Raw genomic sequence first — 25706 nt, forward strand, 5'->3', positions numbered from 1 at the left:
GGCTGCTTCCATGTTAGTTTCTTTTCTAGGAGGGTTCCCTGGTGTGCTGACAGTAAATATGCAGGTTCTGACGTCACACATAAAGAGTCACGTTTTAGGACATTTTACATCGTTTCTATAAAGATCACTTTGTTCAAGTACAAAATCGAGGATTACATGGACACAGTGTTGCTTAATCTTTCGGTAAAACCCCTCATGCTAATTTCTGAGATTCTCCATGTTTTCCTCCTCCTCTTTGTTCCTCACTCATTAGACTTTTACAGCTGCCACCAGCACCAGCACCACCACCATCACTACACATAGCTGAGTAGCTACAAAGAGCAATGAGTGTACTACTGTACTAACACATCCAACAACCCCCACTGGCTAGCCAGTGAGCCAATCCTTCCTCCTCACTGCAGATTCCAATGAACAGGAAGTGCACATGATGATTTTGGGGGAACGTCAGAGTCTTTTGATTACAAGCCAATAATTTTTGACATTTAGCTTTTGTTAGAGAACTTAGAGATAACTTTGTCTATTCAAGGGCACAGAGTATTTCAGACACATTATGCTGCTCACTGATTCATTGAAACCCTCTCAGTTAAACTTTATAGCTTTGCTTTTGATGTCTGCTAACCGCAGGAACACCGAGGGTGGGGCTTCCAGTCGTAGCTGAATACCTTTTGCTTCCTGGTAGCCTATCAGTGAAACCATTGTATTTGTATTTGACTTTGCCCAAGTTGGAGTCATAGTAAAAAAGTAAATAAAAGTACACCTACATGCGTACATAAAGAAAATAATCTGGTCCTTGTGAGGTTCTAAAGTTATTTAAAATATGACCTTCAATGAGCAACAAAACATGACATATCATATAATTATTTAACAAAGATTAAGTCAACATGCAGAGGCACTGGGTGAAAAAGTAAAACCTGCTGAGGACCAGTGAGCACATGCCACAGCGAGGCATCCATCATTCACCCACATTTCATCCTTACTCCTCCTACTGTATTGGCCAGCATTTAATCAAACTTAAACCCAACCAGTGCTCAAGGTCAAGGTTGCATTTGTCATTTTACAGACATTTTTCTGTTTTCACAGCCTGACCTTCACACACACACAAAACACACACACACACACACACAAAAAATAAATTCTTGAATTATTATTGAACAATACTTAATGCAAATTAGCAAAATTGTTAACATAAGATTTCTTCATGCTGATCATTTTCATGCAAAAAAATGATGAGGAAAAAATTTGATGAAATACAAAATGATTTGATAGCTTGAAATGTCGCAGCTCGTATCCTGTTAGGTGGTGATGATCATGATCTTCGTGGTCATGCTCATGGAGGGAGTAGTCCTGCTGGTTGACTCCCACATTAGGAAGGCGTGGCTGGGGCCTTCCTATCACCATTATGGCAAAATCAGTAATATGGTCATTGCTATGAAATGCTGGCACATGCACATAGTTTCATGTTTTTTATGGCCATGGTTACTGCTGACCATCCTGAGCTTTAATTTGGTGCAGTCGATTCATTTTTGCTCAATGTGACTGTTTGCAAATCTCCTTGATTTCACAATCCTTATTAGTTTCTATTGTGCTACAAATTAATGGTAAGAAAGCACATCAACTTTCTTAACGCATTTCAAACACCTGGGAACTTTGATGAATCATAAGCTGGATGAGCTCCTGCATCACTGAAATTTCAATAAAGTGCAGGAAGCTAGATTTACTGAGAGGAAGCTTTTATTTTACAGTGCACTTGCAGTGATACAAAACAGAGGTTTATTGCTGGCTGCAAGTTTGGGCACCCCTGCATTACACCAACTCTCTGCATGTCCTTCACTACATCCATTAATTTTCTCTGTGGTCATCCCCATCATTTCCTGCCTGGCAGCTCCATCTTCAGCATCCTTTGTCCAGTATAGCCACTGTCCATCCTCTGCACATGTAAAACCATCTCAGCCTCACTGCTCTAACTTTGTTCCCCAACCACTCATTTCTAATCTTGTCCATTCTGTTCGTTCCCAGTTTAAATCTGTACATTTTCAACTCTGCCACCTCCAGCTCCACCTCCTGCTTTTTGGTGCCACCATCACCACCTTCTCCAACCTGCCTGTATTCACCTCTTCACCTCTGTTGTGCACTGACTGTTGCTTTCTAGGGTTGACCTCAGGTAATTCATCTATCTTGATGACTTCTGCCCCTTTGCACCTTCTCTGTTATACCTCTAATTCACACATGTATTCTGTCTTGCTTCTACTGACTTTCTCTCCTAACTGACATCTCACCTGTGGGGGTGTATGTACTGAGTATATTCGACATCAACCCTTCAATCCAGCAAAGTGCATCAACAGTAGTTGCCTTCACACTCTCAGCGGTGACCTCAGCTGAGGTGGAGATGTCTGAGAATTAAACACTCAGAGAAGAACCCACAGTGCAAATGTGGAGCGGGTGGAGGTCTGGCTGTTGGGGCCATGATCCCAGGTAAGTAGAGCACTCTTGGGTCTGTCTGCACCCATTTAGACAAATTGAAAGGCAGTGCTGTTTAGCTTAAATACAAAGTGGTAAAGAATAAAGAAGTTGATGAGTGTGACCACTAGTAGTAATTTAAAATGAAGAAATTTTCTACAATCTTCAAGTCTGTGATTTAAATTTAAAAAAGTCAATTGTTATTCCATTTTATTACACATGATAAAATGCAGTTATTTTACGGTGATTAAATGCATCACATCCCCCTTTACTTCATCATACCTTTAACTGATAGCTCATCAATGCGCTTTGCTCCATCAGGCATCCCACAGAGGTAGACTCCATCATCGTGTGTTCCAACATTGTGAATAGTGAGTCAGCTTGGTTCTTTTCTCCGTTCCATATTTCCTGATGGGCATCAGCCTCTGGTCTTCCAGGTTCCAGGCAGCTGGGAGGGACTCATCAGGTACCTCACACTCAAGCACGGGAACATCCCTCTCTTTCAGCTCCACATCTTTTAACAGAGTTGACAAATCACGTTTATGTTTTATCTGTTGGAAAATAACATGCTTTTTACTTTAGTATCAAATACCTACAGGTTATGCATTTTTTCTTTAAAAATTTCAGCACATATATTTTTAGTTTGATTCTGATGTTCAGATGTTGAATCAACCTGTTCTTGTTTTTCACTTAACTTGCTCTTCCACTCTCCATTCAGTTCCTCCCCATTCTCCTTGCCATGCTCACCATTTTGCACTGTGGTGTAGCCATTTAGGTGTCCTACAATTTTCTTGCATCACACCATTGACCCCTAATTGCCTCACATCCCCATTTTGTGGCTTGGCCTCTCCTTCCACTTTGAGCGAGGCTGCTCCGAAGGTTTCACCTATGCTATTTCTAGTCTTGCAGATGTACTGCCCAGCATCCTGCTGGGTCACTCGGGTAATGGTCAGCAAGTAAGATTTCCCCTCTGAGATCTTATAAGGTCCTTCCAACAGGTTCTGGACATTTTAATGCTCCCAGATTACATCTGGGCGTGGGTCCCCACCAATTTGGCACTTCAGAGTCACGTCTGTTCCACACTGGGCCACTATAGGGCGTGGATAGCCTGCACCACCAAAAATATGTCTATTTCCGTTTTTTGAGTTTGTGGTTTAAAATGATTGTGATCAGTAATCTGACTTCAACTGAAAGCAGAATGAAGAGTGCAATCAAATGTTTAAAAATGCCAAAATCCTCAGTGTAGCTGTGAAAGCTGAATTAAAGTAGTTTTCCTCTTGTTTGGTGGTTTTGTGTGACGTGGATTTGCAGCAAACACTCTTGGTTGTCTCACAGCTGGTGCTGTAACTCACTGAAGAGTGTATTTATAAAGTAGTCTGTCCAAAAAAAGATGCTGCAGCCCCCTGTGTCACACAGCACACAAACTGTGCAGTAACACACCTGCAGCCACTAAGTCACCAGGATAAACCTCTCTCACATACACGTATGTACAGAGAATCTATACCGCCTGAATGGTTACTGCTGACTATTCTTTGAGGTCTAGCATTGAAATAAGCCATTCATTATCTAAAGCTTTAGCCTCCATTTCTAAAGTAGCAGCCAGTGACAAACTCTCTTTCACGACTCATTTGTTTCCTTTGTGTTGTCACACAAGAGCTGGTAAGTAGAGCTGTGATGCACTCGCTCTTGGAAATCATTTAAGGAGGCAAATTCTGGTTTGAAAGTATCTAGAAAACTTCATGAGCAAAGGCATAACCCAGAATTAACTACTCTTTGAGGGTTTTGTTGGCACATGAATAGAACAGATCCTCCTTAGGCAGCCTTTATAGTTAAGAGAGTTCTACAGTAAGACAAGAAATGAGCTCAGTACAGTTTGTGAAAGTTAACAGAAAATGTCACATTTCTAATTGCATCCATTAGAGTTCAGAGGATAAACTCGCCGCTTTAAGCGATGCTGTCTTCAGAGCATTTGCTAATGTTGTGATGTTGACTAAAAACATAAAAGCTTCCATCAGTTCATTCAGATGTCCTTGGATACTTCAGTAGTAAAGCATTTAATGACCTGGAGTGATATAGTATCTCCGTTGTGTCCCCTCAGTTTGGCATTAGGCTGGTAAGGATTAAAATGACCACAGCCTTTCTGCTGTGTGCTTGGTTTATGCATCATCTCTGATACTGTCATTGTCCAACAGTTAAAGAGTGTGCAAGAGATTACTCAGCTTTCTGATACAAAGATGATATTATTTACATCGGCAGTTGTAGGCAAGCAGCTGTTGGAAAGAAGAGACAGTCTCACCTTTGTCTGCTGCTCTTTTTTGCTTGTAGAAGGGAGGACCTGCACAGCTCAGGTATGTGTAGCACGTTGCATTCAGAGACCGTGCTGTAGACAATGACAGTAATTGTGAAATGTAGACAGTTTGCTTAACCCGGTCACCTAAAGGAGGAGGAAGTGATCGAGCCCGCTCTCTCTCATAATGACACTGCATTATGTAGGCTCATCATCGGGCTGGTGGGAGTGAAAATGAGACATTAATATCACTTCATGTCAAGTGACAATACTGCATCACATTCATGTATTCATGTATTGTTAAGTTTTCATTGTTAAATTTCTTTAAATAGAGCGGCAGAGGAGCAGGGAAAATAATCTGCATAAATTTAGTGAATGTAAGATTAGCCCTCTTGGAGGCCATAAATGTGTTGCAAGTTGGGGATTGTTTCCTCTCAGCTGCTTTAGTAATTGTTTCTAGAAATTTTATTTGAAAAGTGCCAGGTCCTTATTTTTTACCAATCTGCGTGTTTTCTTTTTTTGTCTTGTCTGTATGCTCATATGACTTTTTGTGGTGAGGTCACAAATTCTGATAGCCCGCATTGACCTGAAGCCCTGAAGGTTAAAGCCATGCAAGCATTCATACACAGGGAACCCTTAGAGTACAGAAGGTCAAAAACCTTTTGTGCACTGAGGGCACAAGACTGAATTAAAAAAGCAAGCTTGGAAATGATTGAGTGTGTTCCAGTACTGCCCAGTAGATGGGGCTAAAGAGTTATTCTTTGAGAATGAACTCTGAAGCTGAGAGACCACGACTTTAAGGTACAAACAGCTGTATGGAAAATAAACTTATTTAAGAGGTGTACACTTTAAGCATGCAGCTGTGTCCTTTGACCTCCCTGAGGACAGGGAGAGCAGTAGAACTTGCATCACAAAGCAGTAAAGCATCATATAGTATTATAATGAATGCTCATATTAAAACACATGTAGGAATCCACACTCAGACATAAATAATTGATTTTTTTTTTGCCCATTTTTCAATAAACATTATTCTATCCATCCATTCAGCTTAAATTAATAAATTCAATTAATTAATATAATTTTACCATCACTGCACTTCCAATAAGTGGCCTTAAAAAGAAAACTTTCCAATCACTCTCTCATTGCTGAGCCGTTCTGTAGCTTTTGTCACTGCAGTCTTATTAAGACTGATGATGTTATTGGAAATCTGTGAAAACACTAGGGTCCCAGGATGAAACATTTATGGCCCCAGAGACTCGAGGCAGCGTGCTCAGATGCACGTACACGCTGAAGGACAGATCTCCATCCTTCTGCTCTGAACCCGATCACTGCTGTGAAAACCAAGATCAAACGTATGCTGAGAATGACTGAACTGCTAGATGATATAGAGACACACAGATCGTAAAGAAAGATCAAACACTTTTGTCAGGTGACCCCTGACATTTTGGCTCCTCCCTCTTCTCCATGCAACCAGCAAGCATGCTGGGAAAACCAACAAAGGATTCTGGGAAAGACAGTTGGAAGGCTTTTTTTTTTTTTTTCAGTATAAACAACATCTGTGTATGTGTGTGAGACAAAGAGAGGATTACATGTTTTTGAGCACTACTTATTATTATTATAATATATTTTTTTCTCCTGAGAATAATTTTAGCTCTGATTCAGCATTGTCCCAGATTTAGTTGTAGCGCACGTCATCGCACTGAAATCATTTTTATGTTGGGAAAAGAAGCTTTTCTGAAATGATTGATTTGGAAATGTAGTTTTCTTGTTTGGTGTTCCTGACAGTGTCCTTGGGGTAGAACACTTATGCTTGGCGGACTAACACACGCTCAGTGAAATCAAGCAATCGACAGGCTGAAAGTGTGAATGCAATAAACTAATTGGTTTATTCATTGAATTAAAGGGTTATCATTTATGCTGAGAGCCAGAATTCAGAAAGATTAATGTAATTCTGATAAGTTAGATTGTCCAACATCATTAATATTGTCACTAGCAAAGTCTCTGGAGCTTGAAAAAGAGGCGACTAGAGTTCTTTAAGAACTTACCATTCAGAGTCGATACCCAGACTAGCTGGACGTGAAGAGGAAGACACCAAAACCAAAGACAGCCAAGATAAGTGGGTGAATGACCTGATGGGGTTCTCACTAAACCAGGAGAGGATGTGCTAGCCAAAGGGCTCAATTTTGCCATGACTCCACAACAGCTGCCCATAGTGGGTCTCAGCACAGCCACAGGAACAGCAATAAGGATTAATAACGTAACACAACCTGAAGCATAGCAAACCAGAATGAAAATTTCAGCTACCCAGTCCTGCGGAAGAATTCTTCCGTCCAAACTCACACTCGAAGAAACAAGGCCATCACGTCAACCAGCATAACAATTTGAATGGGGAAAAAGCCACTGACCATCCTTCATACTACCACCTTTACCCTGGAGAAGCTGCTCCATGCATATGTGGACTTCCAAAGATCCACAAAGAAGAAGTCCCACACAGACCCACTGTTAAGCAATATAAATTCAGTCACCTACAACAAGTCCAAGTACCTTGTAACCTTCTTATGTCTGCTTATCGGTAACACACCCCATCACATCAGAAACGCCACTGACTTCACCAATATGGTCTGCAATCTTACACTGAATCCAAATCAAACCGTAGTGTCCTTTGATGTGGTTTCACTTTTCCCTTTTATACCTTCAATGGAGGCAGTGCAGATGGTCACAAAAACAGCTACAGCAAGACAGCGTCTTACACAACAGAAACAGCCTCATCACCAATCAGATTTACTGCCGCATATTTCAAATACAACAAGGGTTTCTACAGACAAAAGCATGGATGTGCCATGGGATCCCCAGTATCACCCACTGCAGCCAGCCTTTACATGGAAAGTAAAGGTCTTTGCTCCTTTAAAGGGATAGTACCTAGCCACTAGAACAGATATGTGGATGATTCCTCTGTCAAAATCAAAACCCAAGAAGTAGAAGCCTTCACTCGCCTTCACTCAGCTCAGTGGATAAAAAAAAAGTTCATCAAGGAAGATACCAGGCATAATAGATTATCAATTCTGCAGTGTGCTGTGCCCACTGTGGCAGATGGAAGTTTACCGAAAGCGCACACACGCAGACCAGTACCTACTCTTTGACTCCCACCCCCCACTGGAACACAAATTTGGGGTGAACAGGACCTGGCAACACTGGGCGGAAAACGTTCCCTCTGAGGCAGAAGGGAAAGATAAGGAACACTCACATATAAAGAATGCACTTATATCATGTGGTTATCCCAATTGGGCTTTCATCAAATCAGCAAAGATGCACAGGAAAGAAGGTCAGACAACAACGAGGGAGAAAGAAAATGACGACATTGTCATCCCTTATGTTACGGGTTTGTCAGAGAAATGCCGGAGAGTTTTCTCCAAGTATGACATTCCAGTTTACTTCAGACCTAGCCATACCCTAAAACAAAATCTGGTCCAGCCCAAGGACAAAACTCTCAAACATAAGCTAAGCAACATAGTGTGTGCTGTGCAGTGCAATGAGGAGTGCTCAGACCTCTACATTGGAGAAACCAAACAGCCTCTTCACAAACGAATGGCACAACATAGACGAGCCACCTCGACAGGACAGGACTCAGCTGTACATCTGCCCTTAAGGACAAAGGATGCACTTTCAAGGATGCCAATGTTCACATTTTGGACTGGGAAGACAGCTGGTTTGAAAGATGAGTAAAAGAAGCCATCTATGTCCACTGTGAACGACCATCACTGAACAGAGGAGGTGGCTTGCGACACCAGATTTCGGCCACCTATAATGCAGTCCTGAGATCTCTTCCCAGGCACCTCAACGTGCACTCACACCTTACGCCAGGAGACCTCAATAGGTATTTGACAGAATGGGACAAGTCTCACAGTGGTTTCACTCAAAACCCTTGATGGTAATGACCCATGCCTTTTTCACACCTTGGCTCATGTAATGATGCTCATGAACAGTTGTGGGTCAGCAACCACCTCCAAGGGGACATCCCTCACTAGGGTTTATATACCTGGGGCTCTCCACCTTTTGGTTTTAGAACTGAAGAAGCCTCTGGGATAAGAGGTGAAACAAAACTTAAAGAAGTCCAGTCACCTTTTTTCAAACTCTAGAGACTACCACATATGTCACTAGAAGAGTACTATCTTAAGCCACATTGTTTTTTATTTTGTCTTTATTTGGAGTCTGTGTTTTTAGCTACGTGGGTCTTAGACCTAAAGTGTTCAGGTTATAGCTCAGTCTGTCTAACTGCTACCTCCAGCCAACACTTCTCATGTTCCTATCTGCAAACCTGAGCATCAAGAAAAATTTTCCATTCCCACAGTTTGGACTGCAGTGGTTTTGTTTATCTTAAAAATAAAAGATACTCTTGTCATATTATTAAATCGTTTGTATATTCATCCTGAATCTGATTTATGGAGGATTTGTGTTTAAAATTTACTTGGGTTATCTTGTTTACATTTCATCAAAACGGGCTCTTGATGATTAAAGGAGGACGGTTAATATCTCACAGCTACACAAGCTTTAACTCTGAAGTGCTTGACAGTTAATGTTTTATTGTGGGTAAACTCAGACCTGTATTTTGTGTCCTGCTCCGCTGAGCTGGTACAGTCTGATCCTGGATTTGGCTTGATGTCTGCTCTGTATTGTGTTTGTTTTAATAATGCTGGCCAGATGCTGCATTGGATAAATATTACGGTACTTTTTTGGGATCAGAACCAGATGTGGAGAAATGTGAAGAAGGTCTTTCCGATGATAAACCAGTAATACAATCATTGCTTAAGGCAGAACAGTATGGCACTGCATCTTCTCTTCCCACCTTGGAAAACTGTGGACCAGTCAGTTTTCCAGAACTACCTTAAGCTAGATTCACCAAGATTCTAGAAACTTTCCTCACTGGTTCACATTGACATGACAGCATCACACAGTTGCTGCAAATTTGTCAGCTGTTTATCCGTGATAAGACTCCCATTGCACCAGATCCCAAAGGTGCTCTACTGGATTGTGATCTGGTGACTATGGAGGCCATTTGAGAACAGTGAACTCACTGTCATGTTCATGAAACCAGTTTGAAGTGATCTGAGCTTTGTGACATGGTGAGCTATGGGTACACTGTGGTCACAAAGGGATGGAGATTATCAGCAGCAATACTCAGGTCAGCTGTGGTTTTGAAACAATGCTCGGTTGGGGCCCAAAGTATGCCAAGAAAATATCCCCCACACCAATATTCCACATATTCCACTTACCCTACATCACACTGTCACAGAAGAAATCATGACTCATCAGGCCAGGAATTTATTTGTTGTGTATTTACAGATGCTCTTCTGCCTGCCTTGGTTCAAATAGTTATTTGATTTACTTTTACTTTCTTATGAGCTGAAAAAAAGTCTGTACTCTGAACTCTGGCAACATCAACACACTCACTGGATATTTTCTCTTTTTCAGACCATTCTTTGTAAACCCCAGGGATGTTTGTATGGGAACATCTCGGTAGATCAGCTGTTTCTGGTTGGCATGAGGTTGCTGCAATGTGATTGGCTGATTAGATATTTGCGTTAACAAACAACTGAAGAGGGAAACCTAACAAAGTTGAAAGTGTATGTTGTGAAAATCAATTTTATAAACTCAGAAAAATGCAGCACACTAATATTTGTACATAGTTGAAGCATGTACTTATTTTATTTATATATATATATATTTTTTTTTTTTACATAAGTGTGCTTTGTTTAATCCATCAGCTGACAAAATGTATTTGGGTCATTAAAATCTCCAAAGTACCAAGTTACAGTAAAAGTAAAATAAATGAAGTTAAGTCAAAATTATAGAGAATTCTAGAAGTTTAATTTTAAAGAAAATTTAATTAAAAGCATTTTCTAAAGTCTGAATTCTTTCCCCCAAATGAGGTTTGGCTATTTAAATCCAGCTCGACTGATGGGTCACTCCAGAGCACCAGTATAATCAGCTGAGATTCATAGTGTGTGATTTTTGTGGAGTAGGAGTAGTTGTAAAAAAAAACTGTAATGCTCATTTAAAGTGCAACAGTTGTAGATGTGAGCTACAGCAGTAAGTACGTCCACCATCGCAGCGAGGTAATAATCTATTGTTGCTGTTGTTGCAATTAATATACACTGAAATGTTTTTATATACAGTATCTTTATGTTCAGTTTCATATTTAGGTTCGTGCCTTCAGCATTACACTAATCCTCTCTTCCATCTGTATGTTGCAGTGCATTTTACACTGATGACAGTATAGTGATGCAGTATGCCACGTCTGTGAATAATGTGAGGCGTCACTTGTGGAATTCAGCCAGCCTGAGTGCAGCAGAGATACGAGTGATTTTACATAACGCTCACATTTGAACTTGAGAAGAGTCACATAACGTACACAAAGGGTGTTAACGGCAGATGTGGATGTAAACTGTATATGATGACACACACACACACACACACACGCACACACACACACAGACACTCTCAGATGTTGTGACAGATGAGAGAGGAGCAGTACATGCCGTCACACCACTGGGTTTCTGGCAGCCATCTGCTGTGTACTCTGACCCTTTTTACTTCAGCTGATCTGTCTCCTGTGCTCCTTTGACTCTTTTGTGCTCTCACTGTTGTTTTTGCTTCTGTTCTTGCTTTGTGTTCTCTCTGTACTCGACACGTAGAGAGCAAATAAATATACATATAGCTTTGTAAAGGAAGCCTGTATGGATGTCTGCACCCCTGGCTCCAGTGCACGTGCTGATCTTCTGTGTGGCTCAAAGTGTAAACGCTTTATTGTACACAGACTGGTATCATATTTATGACATGACTATTTCTAATATTTATAATAGTCATTTAATTAGCAGTACATGCACTGATTGACCAGCCGGGGTCCACAATTAGCCAGTTTTCAGCATTCACCAGATCGGAGGCCAGCCGATCAGCTGATCATGCGTGCTCAACACACAATTACAGCTACATGCTAACATGTTGTTAGCATGGAAGCTCTTCACTGTGAGGGAATTTCACTCTGTTACGACAAAAAAAACAAAACAAAGATGGATGGAAGAAGCTGCTCGGTTCAGAACTGACAGGCAGAAAGTCAGACACACTGACACAGATGAGGGTTATTTAAGGCACGCATCCTGATGCTCGAGCTACAGTTACCATGACAACCAATTTGTGTGAGCATGTGTATGCACGTGTCCTCCACATGAACCCTGCTAACGTACTTTCTTTTCTTAAAGGGTTGCTGATCAGACTAAAACTGCTCCTTAGGTGTCACCAAGTCACTTGTTGCTGTTTGATTAGGAGAAATAGTGGCAGAGCAAGCTTTTTACTATCAACCTTTTCTTCTTCTTTTACTTTTTTATGTAACAAGTTAAGTCATAAATATTTGCAGTTGTTTTACTGTAGAAAGAGACATTCTGGGGGTTGGTTATGAATGGTTATACATTTCAAGATTGGCTATATGGTGTTAAGAGAGTGTTACTTTTTTGGTGCGTGGTGGCGCGGTGGTTAGCGCCGCAGGTTCTGCCTGCCATGATGTTATTCCCATGGAAATGACCCAACTTCTGTGAGTGCTGCTAAATAAAATTCAGCTGCTAAACCTGCTGAAATGTGGGCCGGTTCTTAAAATAACAAGTAGCTCTGTACCAGCGCCGTGTTGATGAAACAGAGCTAATGGACCGTTAGGGAGTTGTGAAAAAAGAAGACCTTATTACTATGATAACTTATTTATCAGGATTACTAAAAATGTGATGCTGCTGCTTTTCACCCGTTAGTGTGTTTGTTAGTTGGGTAACTCAAATATCTGTTCATAAATTCATTTTAAAGTTTAAAGCATGAATGCACACCGAGCCAAGGAACAACTGATTAGCTGCTGGTGTTCCAGCTCTGGGATTTCTGCCATCAGATGAAGTTTTCGCCTTACCTGCAAAGCTGATAAAAATCCTGTGGGTGTACGTGCAGAGTCAGGAAGTTTTATGTTAGTTTTCTCTGTTTAAAACATACAATTGCCGTTAGATGATGGTCACTAATTGTGTCATTATTGTTTTATACTTTGTCGCTTATCTAGCATTTGTTGCTCTTTTCCTAGTTTTTTTTCCCCAAAACTTTTCCTTAACACTCACTTTCCCCTCTTTCTACTCGTCTGTTTCATCAGAGACAAAGTTGGCCCACTTCTCAGCAACTCACCAGTGATGAGAGATAATGATAGCATAACTCATAACATCCCCTGGGCAATGGTGTGCAAACACACACATACACACGCTCTGTGTTTAAGCTATACATGGCATATTTGCTCTTAGCGACGCTTAGGGGAAAAAACACACACACACAACGAGGTACACTGATGCAATCTAACTGAAAGTGTCCATTCAGCGGAAAAAAATGCATCGACAGAAAGCATGATCCAACGTTTCCATATTTGCAGTGTGTGTGTGTGTGTGTGTGTGTGTGAGAGAGAGATAGGAACTGGTGATTTTCTGCTACCATCTCACTATTTCTATAAACATTTGTCGTCACTCCTGCTGTCTGATTGCCATGGTAACCTCCACACCTGTCACGTGCAGACACACACGCACACACGCACACACCGACACAGTCGCGGCCTTAAAATGAGCTCAAATCTTCCTGGTGGAAAAGCAGCATATGTTGATGCTTTTTCTCCTCCAGCAGCAGCAGCAGCAGCTCTCTCTCTTTGACTTTCAGAGACATCCTGTTTTCTACATGTAATTATGACAATTTCCGAACTCTAAGCGCACTCCTAAATTTTGTCACTGTGAGGAAGAAACACACCCTCATATCTAATTATAACATGCGCGAGGACTGAGCTCACTCTCTTAAAAATTTGAAACAGCAGCTGTTGGTGATGGGCATCGTTGCACAAGTAATTTACAGAGTTTAATTTATTTAATGTTCTAAGAGAAGCCATAGATCTAAATGCAATATATACTGCTTGTCACGGTTTACTTAATTTACATGATAGATGGCTTTGCTTTTATTGGATCTGATGAAATGAATGCGCGAGTGTTTTCTTACATTGAAACTATGAATGGGGAGAGGTGTGGCTGTGAGACAGTGATGAATGAATGCATGAGGGAGGCTGAATGAAGGACTCCTCCTGATTGAACTTGCTCCAAGCCACATTAAATATCTTAAGCCCACATTACCAACAGAAGTAGATTAAATAATGACGGGCGCAAAATCCTTCTTTGAAGTTTTAGAGTAACGATAAGTGGGATTAGTTGGTGTTCTGGTTTCTGCTCATTCGTGTGGTTCACAGTGTTTGCTGTATGACTTGAAAACGGTGTAAAACGGGGGTCAAGAGGTTAACAGTTTAAAAGAACTGCAGTGATGTGATTGCCGGAGTTTACTGTTGTACTTCATTACGGGGAAAATATGATGTGATTGTAGTGAATTTAGCTGTGCTAGCAGTCTAATCACAGTTTCTTTATGTGAGAATGAATAAAGCAGTAATATATAAAATATTATTATAAACATGCTTTTGGTCTTTAATGAAACTGAAATGCAGTTCATTGGTCCAAAAAAAAAAAAAGGCATTACAGAAACATTTAGATTAATTTTCTTCTCTTTCTCTGTTTAAATTCCTTTCTATTAAAATCTTCATTCTGTCTTTGTCTCTTTAAATTGTTATATTAAACTCTGACTTTATTATTTTTGACTAATGCAGTGTAGCTCAGTAAACAGTAGTTTACTCTTCCTTCTGACATGCAACATTTAGCTGCGCCAAATACTGACAAAAGAAGCAAAAGCCTTAATCTGCTTTTAAAAACAGCCTCCAACACAGTCCCCGCTTGCCCTGAAATATTGGTTAAAAACTGCAGTTCTGTTACACTACGGGATGAAACGCACAAAAATAATTGCAGCACAGAACAAAAGAAAAATGTTTTATACATTTGAAAGCAAATGCATAAAACAGCCATAATGATCAAGTCTGTTATAGGAGGGGTGTTTATTTTATCTGTATTTCTTTTCCTTTTTAATATCTCACGTGATCGCTGAATGACTTAATCTTACATTTCACATCACATAAATCTCATAATAGCTCAAAACTAGAAACAAATCCCTAAACCCTCATCCATGCAAATCCATGAACCTTCTGCAGCAGTATATGATGCTCTTCATACCTGCTGACACACATAAGTCAATATTTCTTTACTTGCTTCATTTATTCTATCCACAGTGAAACACTGCACAGTCTCTTTACAGTCTTTATTATGAATATATGAATGAGGTTATATTTCAACCTTTTTTATATGCCAGTTTACATGAGATTACAGTAGATTGTTATGTAACCCCCTTTGCACGTGCTCACTACATTAAACTGAAGCAGCTTGGTGATTCATTGCACACATGGATAACTAAATGGCAGAAAGTCAGAGCGGGGAATGAAGTGTTATGTAATGTGAATCAAGCACATGCATGTGTCTGATCAAGTAAACTGGGCAAAAGAACAAAAAAACAAAAAAAAAATCCCTTATTCATTCACTCATAGGATTTGGCATGTATGCGTGCGTATGATTTTGCGTGTTAGGGTGTGCGCTCACACGAGCCCATCCAACACTGACTGGCAGATTGCTCGCAGTGAAATGTCAGCTGCCCACACCGCGCAGCTTGCTGTGCCGCCGCTCTGAGTGTCGGCGCTTCATTCACAAGAGCGCGGCGGAGTGACAGGCAGACAAACGGATGCGAGGAGGGTTGGAGAGTTGGAGGGGGAAGGGGGGATCAATACATAATTTCATAGCAAGTTGCAAGTTCACTTTTTCATTATATTTAACTGAGACTTTGACAAAATATGAATTAATGTTTGACGCTCCTCATTAAACATTACGAAGAGCCAGCGATTTAAAAAAAAAAAAACTTCCTGCAAATCTGATCAGAGTGAATGAGTTCACAAAACAGTCGTCTTTTCTGAAACAGCACTTTAATCACCTGTGAATTCTTTTTCCTCTTATTCAAGGCCGGTGAAGACATTAATGTACACTCATCAGCCACTCTGTTATGTACACCTTCCTGCTACTGGGTTGGACCTCCTTTTGCCCTCAGAGCTGCCTTAATTCTTTGTGGCACAGATTCAACAAGTTGCCGCAAAAATTCCTCAGAGGTTTTCTGTCCATGGTGACAGGATAGCATCACACATCCACAGTGTGAATCTCTCGTTTCACCAGATCCCAAAGGTGCTTTATTAGATTGAGATCTGGCGACTGTGAAGACCAGTGGAGTACAGTGAACTTGTTTTCATGTTTACGAAACCAGTGTGAGGTGATCTGAGCTTTGTGATATGGTGCGTTATCCTGCTGGAAGCAGCCATCGGAAGATGGGTGCACTGTGGTCATAAAGGAATGGACACAGTCAGCAGCGATACTCAGGTAGGCAGAGTTCATGTTGTTTAAGCCAGCTTCTGGCCCTGCCTTCTGACTGTCACAGCCGAAACTGAGACTCATCACATTATATGCGTCTCGATTTCCAGCCTTCTTTTGTGCCAGGTCTGGCAACAAAGAAACAAAAAAGGTGCAAGGGAAAGAGTCTGGGCCAGCCACACAATGGCCTCAGACTTCTTCGCTAAACTAATGAGGTCAGAACAGTAAACTAACCAGGAAAGCCTTCAACCTGAAAGGAAAGAAAGGAAATCTTCACAAAGAAGCAGGGAAATGAGATGGGAGACGAGTGAGGGAGGAGAAAGTGGAACCGAAAAGAAGAAAAGGAAGAAGCAGTTACAAAGGAAGGGTTGGGTACCAGTAACAGTCACTGTTATCAAGTTAGAGAAATGCATTTATATACATTACATTAAAAAAAAGTTAGTGAATGACTCCATAAAGCAGGATTGAACTGTTCAGACTGTCCAGTGGATTAATTATTCAATTAGAGTTAATGAATTATTAACATTACAATATAGTAATAGATTAACTTACTTAAATCCAGACACTGATAGATGGAGCAGGAACAGAGTGAATAGAAAGTTAAACAGTGTGACGGCGGATGCCAGTGACATTTTGTTCTTTTGTAATCTCACCATCACATCGGCTAGATGTCCCTAATCCTGGACACACACACACACACACACCCACACACCCACGCAAACTTCTTTAAAGTTTTTCTGAAAGATAAAAAAAATGCTGTGTCATTACTTAGACGCCGAGTGTGTACCTGCTTTTGGTGTGTATTTGGCCCTTTCCCGACAGGGCCGTCTCTTTCTTAGGGAGTGTGTTACAGTGTCACTCTCCTCTCCTGGTGCTAATTTGTGCGCAGGTATGTGTGTGACTGGCGGAATGATAAGTAGAAGTAGAATAACCAGGAGTGTGTGTCTGCGTGCGTGTCTGTGTGTAGTGAAAATGTCCATCAGACCTGCCCTTTCTCAGCCCTCCCCACCACAGTAAATCCATCTCTCCGGCTCTGACATCATTAAGAGGCTAAGATCAGTCCCCGGGGCCCCCCAAGAGAAATCCATGTTCCCCTGTGTGTGCGTGCATTATGTGTATTTTTTTTCCCCTCTCTCTGTGTCCTAATTCAAATCCACGGCCATGCTGTTTCTTGTGTGTGTGGCCTGTGAAACGATCCAGCAGGGGAGCGAGTAAAGTGTAAATATAAATTCTGCAGTTTGTGCAGCAGAAACTCAGAGGGAATCTGAAATAATCTGTCTCTGCGTCCAAGTCCGTATTAGCCCCCAGAGACTCCCGCTGCCGATCCATTTGAATTCCTGTGTATATATGTGTGTGCGTGCGCAAGGAATCCATCTGCTCCTCCCTTGTTAAGATCAGCCCCCGAGGGACCCCTGAGCACAAATCCTCCCCTTCTTGCACTCATTTACCAGGCGTAAGTGAAGGGAGAAGCATCAGCTTCAGTGTGTGACTTCATCCCATATTTTACAGTTTTATTGACTGGATTGAAATGTTTCATTCATAATAGTTAGCGTCCATGAAACTTGCATGCATTGATTAAAAAAAATCAAAGTCTTATAAACATTGTAGTGAATTTATTCCAGTGTACTTGTGCATCCTTATACCACACACACACACACACACACACACACACACAGATTTTCCCCGTGTTGGGTTGAGGTTGGAGGGTTCTTGTCTGGATTTAAAAAAAAATTTTTTTTTTAAACTTTCCAGAACTAAACACTCAAGTGCAAAAGGAGAATGAACGGCAGCTCAAAGCTGAACCGCACGGTGTTCAAATACCTGCAGTGTGCTCGCTGTTTCCACCTGTCCTGATGCAGCTCTCCGTGCCGACACTCCCATCACCTCTGCTGCCTTCATGAAGTCAGAGTCACTCTGCTGTTTCCCTTTATCGCACTTACACCACCATGCTAGAGTTAGGGACAGTACACCTCAGCTATCATGCGTGAGACCTTGTTGCTAGGCAACACTGGCCTATGTCAGAATGTCCTTACATGGAAGAGCAGACTGTGCTTGATTTTTTTTTTTTTTTAAATAATATTTTGCCAAATTTGTGCAAATCGGTTTGATTGCTGATCATCAGAAGAGGGATGTGAAGGGGAGATAAGGACATCTGTGTGTGTGTGTGTGTGTGTGTGTTTTCACTAATCTTGATTGCTGGGTGTGTAAAGTGGAGAGACAGTGAAGAGAAGGCATGCACACTGTGTTGTGTTTTTTTTTTTTTTTTTTCCTTCTGCTTTCAAAATGAACCCACCAACAACTTCAACATCTCACATTTATTAAAAATGTCTCCACTTGAGTTTTCCTTTGTTTTTATAATCTGATTCTGACGTTAACCGCATTCGTTTCTCTGGTTTCGGTGTGGAGTTTGTGTCATATTAACCATATCCATAATGATCACTTTTTGTCGAACTGATTATTTTTTGTATTCACAGAGAGGACAAAAATGGATACATGATTCCATTACCGAACGGAGAGAGATAGATATGTGTGTGACTCATTGTACATTACGTAATTTGACGCTGAAGGAAGTGGCAGGTGGGGGGCGGGACAATGTACCGTTTGTATTTTGTACAATGAAAACGATCAGTCCGTCTAATCCGCACGCTAAGCCTCTGAGCAGAACTCAAAGCGCCACATGTCCACACATTTGGATGTTACACCCCAGCATAAAGCAACACTGTGTAAACAGGATCGAGCCTTTAAGGCTGCAGAATTAAAAGTGTTGAATCCAAAGATGTTGTTAAACGTGTTAAACGAGATTTCTGATACACTGTAAGATAAGATAGATTCAGATGCTGTTCAGTTTGACTGGAGTAAAGAGAAAACAGGCGCTAGTTTGTCGGCTCTGTTCTGCCACAGCTGCGCTGCATGTTTCTGATGAACTCATCGGGCCTGCCTGTGCCGGGGAAAAACTTGTAACAGGGCAGGATTCCTGGAGCTACAGCAAGTAGCTCCAGGAATCCTTGGCAAACAGCAAGATTGCTGTTTAGGGGTAGGCATTTTATTTTAGTTTTACTTTATTTCCTGTTTAATTGTGCTGCTACTTTTGTGTATTTTCCCCCCTTTTTCTCTCTTCTCACACAGCTCGTATTATTCAGCTTGTGTTCACTGTTTCGGCTGCTGTGGCGATAATTTCCCGGCTTTTGGGTTAAATAAAGTATATTTTATTTCAAACTAAAAATGTTATTTAATTTTCTCTGGGAACTGTTTCACTTTTCTTCATAGACTGCTGGTCGTGGGTTGGTATATGAATGTTTTGTGAAAATAAAACTCAGTCATGCTGAAAAGGTCACTGTCACCGGGAAAACATGAATTGTTTTAACATGAACCTATTGTGCTCATTCCCAGCTCCATATTTGTTCTTAGACTCTACTAGAGCGGCTTTGAATGAGTCGCTATTTAAAATGATCTTTATTTATCTCGTGCAGGGCATTGCTGCAGCCGCTCACTTGATCCACTGTCAGAAACAAGGTATTTAACCTTGCTCTTTAAAGGCACCTCGCCTTGAAGCCACCTTTCCTCTGATTGGCTGCCTCTTCCAAACAGAGAGTTTAAAAAGCAAGTGAGTTGTATCCTATATTAAGACTATACACTCTCTGGGCACCCTGTAAGTGTTTTAATGCTTCACTTCTGCTGATGATGACTGTGCTATTGTGCACCCTTTTAAACTGACCTACTGAAATTACTGGTATGTTCATAATTTACACTTTAAGGTGATAATAATCATTTCAGTTTATGGTTTGCAAAGGCAACTGATATCTATAAGTGAAAAGACAAAGATTTAAACCTAAAATGCATTTGACCTTGGTCTGCAGTTTGTTACAGTAAGAGTAATTCTGTGGATGGAAGTGGGTGAATAATATAGCAAAGTACCGTTCAGCAGTAGTTAGGTCAATGGAGGATTAGTCCATTGGGAGGTGGTGTTGCTTTGGGTTGGAGCGGGTGCGCTCACTTTCTCCTCCTCTGTGACCATTTGGCCTTCAGGAAGCGTTTCAAGGCGCTTGTATAAATATTCATGCTGTCACGTGCGTGTGGATGGAAGAGCTGGAAAGATTTACGTTAGCTTTCATCAGCTTTTATTAATCAAAGGCCCCAACGCCCCCCCCTCACACACTACCCTTTCTCTCTCTTTCCTGTTACTCTGCTGTCCACTGTTAACACAGGTCTCATTGTGAGTGTTGTGAGCGCCCTGGTAGTTTTCCACGAGGGAAGGTTGGGAGGGCCCCAGGGGAAAGTCTTCACAGAGGGGAGGAGTAAGCGTAGGAATTCTGTGTGTGTGTGTGTGTGTGTGTGTGTGTGTGTGTGTGTGTGTGTGTGTGTGTGTGTGTGACAAAATGATTATTGTAATGAAGAGGATAGGGGCTGTGGGGGAGGTTACAGGTGTGTGTGTGTGTGTGTGTGTGTGTGTGCACCCATGAGTGAATAAACCCCCACAGGGAAATAACTAGCAATAGAGTGAAAAACAGAAACCTCTAAAGTACAAAGGGCATCTTGAGTGTGTGTCCTTTCTGTTCGCAGTGTCAGGAACTGAGATGGACTTGTGCAAAAGCTGAACAGGGACAGAATTACAGAAAGCAGATAAGAACTTTTAGGAGGAGGATGAAACTGAGACAGGAAAGTTAGGCAGATGCAGACAAAGAAATCCTTTGTTGTGAGTCGCCTGCGTCCTTTCCAAGGACAAGACGACAGGCCAGTGCAGTCACGTGACGAGTCTCCTCCTCTCCTATCTGTGCAGCTCAGCTCCTCCTCTCTGACTTTATCTTGTCCCTCCTCTGACATTTTCCTCTGCTCCTAGGTTCTCTCAGCCTGTTACCTTTCTCTGTCCATTTTGGTGAAGCAGAGCTTACTGAGAAAATGAGAAAGACCAAAAATTAAGGTCATTCTGAATCTGATGGCAGCAGCATGTCTCAAACAAGTTGGGACAGGGCCATGTTTCCCACTGTGTAGCATCCATAAACATTGCTCTAAAACCTGTATATACCTTTCAGCACTTTCCAGATGTGCAAGCTGCCAATTCCATATAGGCACTGATGCACCTCCATACCATCAGAGTGCTGGTCCTTCTCCTCTTTACTCCCTAGGACGCGGCGTCCATGATTACCAAGAATAATTTCAGATTTTGATTCATCTGATCAAAGAACAGTTTTCCGCTTTGCCTCAGTCCATCTTAAATGCACTTTGGTACAGAGAACCAAGTTCACATATGGCTTATTCAGAATAGAATAGAATAGAAATCCCTTTATTTGTCCCACAATGGGGAATTTTCAATGTAGTAGTGGCAAGCTATTGTACAGAGAAACAATAAGATACTATAAACACAATAAGAAAGTATAAAAAGATAAAAATAAATAAGAAATTACAAATACAAAATATACAAATACAAATAAAAACTGTATACACTATGTACAGTATAGACAATGTGACCAATCAAATTTCAGCAGTATAGATATGTACATAGTAAACACTCTTATGACAGGGAGCAGTGTTGGTTAAAAGGTCTCACTGCTGCAGGCAGGAAGGACCTGCGATAGCGCTCTCTCAAACATTTGGGGTGCAACAGTCTATCACTGATGGAGCTTCTCAAGGCTCTCACAGTTCCATACATGGAGTAGGAGTCATTTGACAGCATAGAGTACAACCTTCTTGTCATCCTCCTCGGTCACCACCTCCATTCTCTGCATGATAGAGCTTTACCTGGTATTTGTGGATGGCACGGTGACAGAGGTGGCAAAAGTACTGACATTCTGTACTTAAGTAGAAGTACAAGTACTTGTGTTATAAAATACTTTGGTAAAAGTTGAAGTATTGGTTCAACTTCTTTACTTAAGTAAAAGTAAAAAAGTACAGGCTCTGAAATGTACTCAAAGTAAGAAAATAAAAGTAGCTCTTTGGAGGACGTTTCTACCTGCTATTTTTGTGTAAAACTAACCGAACCTCATTATATAAATATTACATGAGAATACAAATGTTATTCCAATCTAAATTTTAATCCTAATGAATGCACTCAGCTTGAATCTGTTATGTAGGACACAAACTGTGAAAGGGAATTTAAACACAGCTCTATTCTTTGTGTCCTCCATAGTAGAGGGTGACTGTGCCTCCACCTAAACACAAACATGAGGCTGTGATCAGCTGACCTGCTGCTCTGAGGTTTACTGCTCTGTGTGGATGAACTGAATTCACAAAGATGTAACCCAGTATTTCACAGCTATCTGAGCTGATCTCCATCCCTACACTGACAGCATACAGGCTGTAGAAATGTTGGATTCAGTGAATGAATCTCAGCATCAGCAGCTTTGATTTAAACTCATCTCTGCTGCACTGATGTAACCTGTAACTCTGACCATCAACACAGCCTCTGTGCACCAACACAGAGCTTTACTGTAAATACAGTACAACAAGCTTATCTGTTTATTACACACTAAACTTTTTTTTTTTATACAATCTTTGAATTACACAAAGTCAGCATACTTCAGTTTGTTTTGCAGTCCTTACCTTTAAATCTAACCTCTCTTCTTCCTCTCCTGTCCTCTTTCTCCATCTCTGAGTGAACTTCTCTCTCTTTGTGCTTGCTGAAATACAGCAGCTCTTCTTTTAGCTTACAGACACACTGCACACACTTTGTGTGTTTGCTGATATTTGTTCAGCATTTAGAAACATTGCATTTAAAATTATCTGCCACACGTTACTCCCTTTATGCTCGCTCCTCTTCAGTAGTGCTAGCTAAGCTGTTTATGTCCCGCGAGCACAACTTACGGACTCGGTCCGGCGCTGTAACCCCTGATTATAGTGCTATAAATGATACATTAATTATATGGGTTTGCGTATTTAACCCCTTTGTACCCAATAAGCCCCTGTGATGGAGGATACACCAGTACGATCGTCTCTTATATGTTAATATTCATCCATTTAGGCTCAGATCGTTTGATGTTTGACGGCGCACTGACCGCAAACTTTTCTCAGACGTGTTAAAAAGTAACGAGTCTGTTTTGAAAATGTAAGAAGTAGAAAGTACAGATACTTGTGTAAAAATGTAGGGAGTAAAAGTAAAAAGTAGTCAGAAAAATAAATACTCAAGTAAAGTACAGATACCTAAAATATCTACTTAAGTACAGTAACGAAGTATTTGTACTTCGTTACTTCCCACCTCTGCACGGTGAACTGTGTTCACAGACAGTGATTTCTGCTCCTGAGTCCATGCACTGATTTCCATGATAGACTTACGTCTGTTTTTAATGCAGTGCTGCCTGAGGGTCCAAAGATCACAGGCACCCAGTATTGATTTGCCTTCTCCCTCACACACAGAGATTCCTCCAGATTTTTAGATGAGATTATGAACTGTAGATGATGAGATATTCAGCCTTTGCAATTTCATGTTGAGGGACATGATTCTGAAATTGATCCACAACTTCCAGATGCCCAGCTTACCTCTGAGAAAGGCTGCCTCGCTCTTTTTACATCCAATCATGTTGCCGACCTGTTGCTAATTAACCAAATTTGCTGTAAATGCTCCTCCAGCTGTTTCTTTTTACTCCCACTTATGCTTTGTGGTTTTCTACCAACATTTTTGAGACATGTTGCTGCCATTAAATTCAAAATGAGGGAATGGGAATGTTTTTCATGAAATCGTCAAATGTCTCAGTTGAAGCATTTGATATGTTTTCCGTCTCCTATTGTGAATAAAGTGTGGGTTTAAATTTAACACAGCCTCCATTTCTTGTAATTTTCTCTTTAATTCCAGTTCTTTTTTTTGCTGAGAACTAAAAACCCTTTTTTTTAGTGGACTTTTAGCCTAAACTTAAAATAAGAAATTCACTGTGGATTTCCATTGGAAATGTTGCAGGAATATTTGGCTTAATCAATGTCTGAAAAACTGAGCATTACACTCTTGGGTTGACGCCACCCACCCCCACCTAGATTAGGGGGATTTACTCATTACAAACCGATGCATGTTTGTGAGTTTCATGCCCTTTGCTCATTACATTTTTGAACAATTTACATCAGCTTAATGAACAACAGGAAGAATTGAGGTTTTTGCTGTGAGGTGACACTGCTTAGCCACCGCACGACTGAGCTGATCAGGAAAATAATTATTTATTTTTTTTTTTTTACTGTCAGGCCTAAAGGTGACCTCTGACCAAGTCAGTCAGATCCTGCTTCTACTCCCTTTCTGGGAAGTGAAAGCAGCTTTACTCTGGATAGCAGTTACTAGAATTTTTTTTTTTTTTTTCCAGAAAGCTTTCTCAACAAACACCGCCTCACTACCCTGACCCTGATGATGTGAACCCTGCGTGGCTTTTGAAAAGAAGCTGACGGGCACGGCTCATTGCTAAGTTATGCATTTCTGAATGTGTCACAATTTGAACTTCTGCCACTTCAGGACGTCCGAGTGTATTTTACTTTACTCGCTGAAACACGTATTCAGGCCTAAAATTGCTTCAACTGAGCTGCCTCAGAGCACGCATAGTAACAAGCCATTTTCTACTTCAGGCAAACCCTTTCTCATAACAAAACTGGCATGAACATAATGCTGGTTTAAAGTCAACAATTATATGGCATTTTGTTTAGGTAGGTGCAGCCAAAATTATTACGTTGGTGCATGTTTGCAATTATGGAAAGGCATAATGACAAGTTACAACTCTATAAAGGAGCTGAATTCAGCAGGGGTAGCTGGCTGCAGGCCTGTGCTGTGGATATTGATCTTTTGATAGTGGTGTGTGGAGGCAAACGCAAGATTTGCTCAGTTAAGCAACAGCATTTGGTGATCTTTTTAACACATTCATTCAAATCAGCCTCCTGATCTTTTTGACCTTAGTTTGACTGTAAAACAGACTCAATAGGGAATGCATGATTGAGTAATGTAGGACTGAAAGTTCACATCTGGGAAAAACAGACCACAGTTTATCATTTATATACAGTACAGTGCTTGACAAATGTATGAAATCTCCTCTCTTAAAACCAGAAAATATAAATATTTTAGAAATCTGTCGAAAACATGTTTAAAACTAAAAGCTTTGTTGTTATATTTTAGGCAGATAAAGATGTACCCAAAAGAATGTAAGTAAGTAGCTGTAATTTGGCATTGTAATAAAAAAAAGAAAATATATACATATATGCTTTACTATTTATCTTCTGCTTTTTTATATAAAACTAAATTTAAAATTTAATGGGCAATAGCAATAATTATATTTTACCATTAACCATATCATTTTGGCATAATGGTGGATTACCCCTTACAGAAACATAAAACATGATTTTGATATCTGCCAATACTGTTAATTTAGAGCATAAACCTTACACTGATGGTCTAATACATTCACTAAACACTGCATGATTTGTGTCTTTAAAACGTAATATTTTTTTAACAAAGTAGAATAAAGTAAATAAATATGTTATTCGGTGTATTAAATTAAACACCTAAAGTACTGTATTCACTGTACAACTGTGCAACCTGCGATGCATTCAAAACCAATTTTTGAAAGCAGCTTTTGACAAAAGTGTCACAGCGATTATTCTGGACACTAATT

The 25706-nt window shown here is 40.7% G+C and overlaps 1 protein-coding gene across 1 annotated transcript in view; it reads left to right on the plus strand.

Moving 5' to 3' along the window:
• The first annotated feature begins 1364 nt into the window (after nucleotides 1-1364).
• The window catches only part of LOC115790910 (sodium/potassium-transporting ATPase subunit alpha-1-like), a 70996-nt gene continuing 46654 nt past the window's right edge, over nucleotides 1365-25706 (plus strand). Inside the window, exons 1-2 of the mRNA XM_030744931.1 lie at nucleotides 1365-2472; nucleotides 2779-2923. The gene's annotated coding sequence lies outside the window, so the exon portion shown is untranslated. The remainder of the gene's footprint in view (nucleotides 2473-2778; nucleotides 2924-25706) is intronic.

Source organism: Archocentrus centrarchus, chromosome 2 (assembly GCF_007364275.1).
Source record: "Archocentrus centrarchus isolate MPI-CPG fArcCen1 chromosome 2, fArcCen1, whole genome shotgun sequence".
NCBI classification, from domain to species: Eukaryota; Metazoa; Chordata; class Actinopteri; order Cichliformes; family Cichlidae; genus Archocentrus; species Archocentrus centrarchus.